The sequence below is a fragment of the Littorina saxatilis genome, linkage group LG3, assembly GCF_037325665.1.
Source record: "Littorina saxatilis isolate snail1 linkage group LG3, US_GU_Lsax_2.0, whole genome shotgun sequence".
NCBI classification, from domain to species: domain Eukaryota; kingdom Metazoa; phylum Mollusca; class Gastropoda; order Littorinimorpha; family Littorinidae; genus Littorina; species Littorina saxatilis.
Window position 1 is genome coordinate 37,634,245 of NC_090247.1, and position 5,000 is coordinate 37,639,244.

Consider the following 5,000-nt stretch of genomic DNA (forward strand, 5'->3'; position numbering starts at 1 on the left):
TCTCTCCGTCTCTGTCTCTGTCTGTCTCTGTCTCACTCTATGTCTCTCTCTCTCTCTCTCTCTCTCTCTCTCTCTCTCTCTCTCTCTCTCTCTCGCTCTCTCTCTCTCTCTCTATCAGATACCCGATGACTCTTACACAATAAAGCTTACACCTTTTTGTCATCTTTCAAGGCCCGGTCTTTAAAACAAAAACACTTGAAAGCATGATAAAAACATAATTAACGTCATAACGTGTTCCGTATGCCGTGGCGAAAGAGCTAAGAACAACAGCAGCATTGTTTTCGTCACTACAGGAAACAGGAAAACATTGGTCTTTTAAAAGGACAATGGCGTCATTAAACAACAGCGGGGGTGTGCTGCCTTTCTCCTACTTTTTGCAAGTGTTTGTCGTAAAATGTAACCACTGCATGACAGGGATGTGGGTGAAGATGATACGTAAGGTGCAGGTGTATGGAAGAGGGAGTCGGGGATGGAGAGGTGGTGGGTGGGATGTTTGTTTGTTTGTTTGTTTGTTTGCTTAACGCCCAGCCGACCACGAAGGGCCATATCAGGGCGGACGGTGCTGCTTTGACATATAACGTGCGCCTCACACAAGACAGAAGTCGCAGCACAGGCTTCATGTCTCACCCAGTCACATTATTCTGACACCGGACCAACCAGTCCTAGCACTAACCCCATAATGCCAGACACCAGGCGGAGCAGCCACTAGATTGCCAATTTTAAAGTCTTAGGTATGACCCGGCCGGGGTTCGAACCCACGACCTCCCGATCACGGGGCGGACGCCTTACCACTAGGCCAACCGTGCCGGTGGATGAGGGAGGGTAGAGAATGTGTCTTTCTTTGTGAAGCTGTAATGTGTGTGTGTGTGTGTGTGTGTGTGTGTGTGTGTGTGTGTGTGCTAGTGTGTGTGTGTGCTAGTGTGTGTGCGTGTGTTTGTGTGTGTGTGTGTGTGTGTGTGTGTGTGTGTGCGTGTGCATGTGCCGTGTGTGCGAGCGCGTGTGACGGTGTGTCTGAGCGCGCGTGTGTATCTGTGTGTTTGTGTTTATATTAAATCTGACACAGCTTAACAAGACGCGCGTTGCTATACCATAATTAGAGCAATTCACTTCTTGTCACTTTCCATGTAGGTTTCCATGTCCACAAAATCATATCTTCTACCTTGCCTCATCTTCTTGTCCTGCACAGGTACTCAGAATTCATTAACATGATCTGAACATGATGTTAAGGACCTTGGTCATGATTGTCATGATCTCTACTTTGTGACATTCTTTTAGAGCAAACACAAGCAATATCCAGCCGTTTTCGCTTCTACAAGGTATATATATAGTCATATGATGAATGAGTAATATTTACTTCTGATTGCACCGCACGGTTGGCCTAGTGGTAAGGCGTCCGCCCCGTGATCGGGAGGTCGTGGGTTCGAACCCCGGCCGGGTCATACCTAAGACTTTAAAATTGGCAATCTAGTGGCTGCTCCGCCTGGCGTCTGGCATTATGGGGTTAGTGCTAGGACTGGTTGGTCCGGTGTCAGAATAATGTGACTGGGTGAGACATGAAGCCTGTGCTGCGACTTCTGTCTTGTGTGTGGCGCACGTTATATGTCAAAGCAGCACCGCCCTGATATGGCCCTTAGTGGTCGGCTGGGCGTTAAACAAACAAACAAAATACTTCTGATTTGTTTAGCAAAGGTTTGTAGATTGGAAAATACATTTGGCGCACGTTACAAGTTGAAGTTTGTAGCACGGTCGGTGATATACCTGGAGTATAATTTTTCCCATAAATTCGAATGTTGAACATTGCAAATTCCATTTGTGGAAGCAATATTGTTGTTGCCGTGTTATCAAAATATAGCAACCTTACTTTGTTGTGATGTTTTCAGAGAACATAAATGAAAACGGGTGCAGGTGTGCTCGTGAATAGATTGTGTGTGCTTTAAAAAGCTGATGTGGAAATACTGAATGAAACATGCGAAATGCACTATAGAAGCTACCACAACAAGAACAACAAAACAAGTCGCGTAAGGCGAAAATACAATATTAAGTCAAGCTGTCGAACTCACAGAATGAAACTGAACGCTCTGCTTTTTTCACCAAGACCACATACTCGTAGTTTCGTCAGTCCACCGCTCCCGTCGCGATATAACCTTCGTGGTTGAAAACGACGTTAAACACCAAATAAAGAAAGAAAGAAAGTCCACCGCTCGTGGCAAAGGCAGTGAAATCGAAAAGCCATGCAGAATAGTGCGGTAGTGGTCGCGCTGAGCAGGATAACACGCTTTTCTGTATGTCTATTCTTTTTAGCTTACTGAGTTTGTTTTTAATCCAAAAATATCATATCTATATGTTTTTGGAATCAGGGACCGACAAGGAATAAGATGAAATTGTTCTTAAATCGATTTCGGAAAATTAATTTTCATCATAATTTTCATATTTTTAATTTTCAGAGCTTGTTTGTAATCCAAATATAACATATGTATATGTTTTTGGAATCAGACAATAACGAAGAATAAGATGAAATTACTTTTGGATCGTTTAATAAAAATATAATTTTAATTACAAGTTTCCGATTTTTAATGACCAAACTCATTCATTAGGTTTTAAGCCACCAAGCTGGAATGCAATACCGAAGTCCGGCCTTCGTCGAAGATTGCTTGGCCAAAATTTCAATCAATTTAATTGAAAAATGAGGGTGTGACAGTGCCGCCTCAACTTTTACAAAAAGCCGGATATGACGTCATCAAAGGTATTTATCGAAAAAAAGAAAAAAACGTCCGGGGATATCATTCCCAGAAACTCTCATGTCAAATTTCATAAAGATCGGTCCAGTAGTTTAGTCTGAATCGCTCTACACACACACACGCACAGACAGACAGACAGACACACACACACACACACACACACACACACACACACACACACACAGACACACACACACACACACACACACACACACACACACACACACATACACCACGACCCTCGTCTCGATTCCCCCTCTATGTAAAAACATTTAGTCAAAACTTGACTAAATGTAATGAGGTCAGTTTGAGTCATCTAAACAGAAAATTAATGTCGGTTAAACACGCGAAAGAATTACACGTAAAAAATTTCAAGGGGTAATAGAAAAATAAATCCACGTAACAGCAACGGAAATACCCGAAGATAATTAAATGTGTGTACATCACTGCGCAACATTGGGTGTTTACGCGCGAAACGGATTCGGCTTTAGATTGCGTGTTCACCTTGTTTATCTTGTCTTCAGGTCGCTTTCAACTTAATTCTGCCCCCCCCCCCCCCCCCCCTTTCTCCCCTACACCGACCACCTCCCGTAAAATCTGAACAAAATTTTAAGAAATCTCTGTAGGTTCGAAAGAGACTTTAGGTGGTTTTTTTCCTTTTTTTTTTCTTTTTTAAATCATGCATGTATACATGTTTAGGTGTCAGAGAAAATCTGTTCCTCAATTAATCTATGAATATGCATTGTTTGTGGGCTGTATCCACCTGCATTTGCATCACAGTCCAATGTATTGCAGACAATTTGTTAAGAACGACAAAATGTATCCACCAGCATCCTCCCATCCCCACCACCTTCTACCACGACCACCCCCTTCATATCCCCCAATACCTCCCCATCCCACCCCCACCAAGCACTCAGTCTAGTATAGCAAATACCAGCTGTTCTCTAGAAGCAGCCCAGGACATTCCACAGGGGATAAGCATTCGACCAAAAGCTATACAAAGCGGCCATCCTCAGCACCAGTGTCAATCGTGTTTATGCATTGTTATGACGCACATGAACTCTGGACACCAGCAGCTCTGGACATGGTAAGAGATTCCAGATTTGGTCGTGTCATTGACCTCAACATAGACTGACCTCCGCTGACCCCCTGAGCCTGCGCACGCGTCGTCAGCAGATTTTGTCTCGGTAGCAAAAAATGTTGTGGTGGCATAGTGAGTACGACACCGAGTCGTATTCACAGTTTTCAATTGCATCGTTCGTCTTTGTTTCTTGACCAGTACTCTTGGTTTTGGTACAATTGATGCAATTGAAAACTTTGTCTTCCGTACGTATTAGTTGACTGAACCTCCACCTTACAAAACTGGCAAGTCGGTAGATTCTACCGGTTTGACGTTGTTGTTGTTGTGTTGTTGTTGTTGTTGTTGTTGTTGTTGTTGTTGTTGTTGTTGTTGTGTTTTTTTTAAAATATATATATTCATATTCATTATCATGATTTGAATCGATGCATGTCTAACCACAACATCAAGATGAATTCCCATACTTGGGTAATAAAATATTCTGCATTCGGTATATTGTGTGTGCAAACGTTAAACAAGTCGCGTAAGGCAAAATTACTACATTTAGTCAAGCTGTGGAACTCACAGAATGAAACTGAACGTAGTCCGCCGCTAGTGCAAAAGGCAGTGAAAGTGACGAGCCTGTTTGGCGCGGCAGCGGTTGCGCTGTGCTTCATAGCACGCTTTACTGTACCTCTCTTCGTTTTAACTTTCTGAGCGTGTTTTTAATCGAAACATATCATATCTATATGTTTTTGGAATCAGGAACCGACAAGGAATAAGATGAAAGTGTTTTTAAATTGATTTCGAAAATTTAATTTTGATCATAATTTTTATATTTTTAATTTTCAGAGCTTGTTTTTAATACAAATATAACATATTTATATGTTATTGGAATCAGAAAATGATAGAGAATAAGATGAACGTAAATTTGTATCGTTTTATAAAAAAAATAATTTTTTTACAATTTTCAGATTTTTAATGACCGAAGTCATTAATTAATTTTTAAGCTACCAAGCTGAAATGCAATACTGAAGTCCGGGCTTCGTCGGAGATTACTTGACCAAAATTTCAACCAATTTGGTTGAAAAATGAGAGCGTGACAGTGCCGCCTCAACTTTCACGAAAAGCCGGATATGACGTCATCAAAGACATTTATCAAAAAAATGAAAAAAAGTCTGAGGATATCATACCCAGGAACTCTC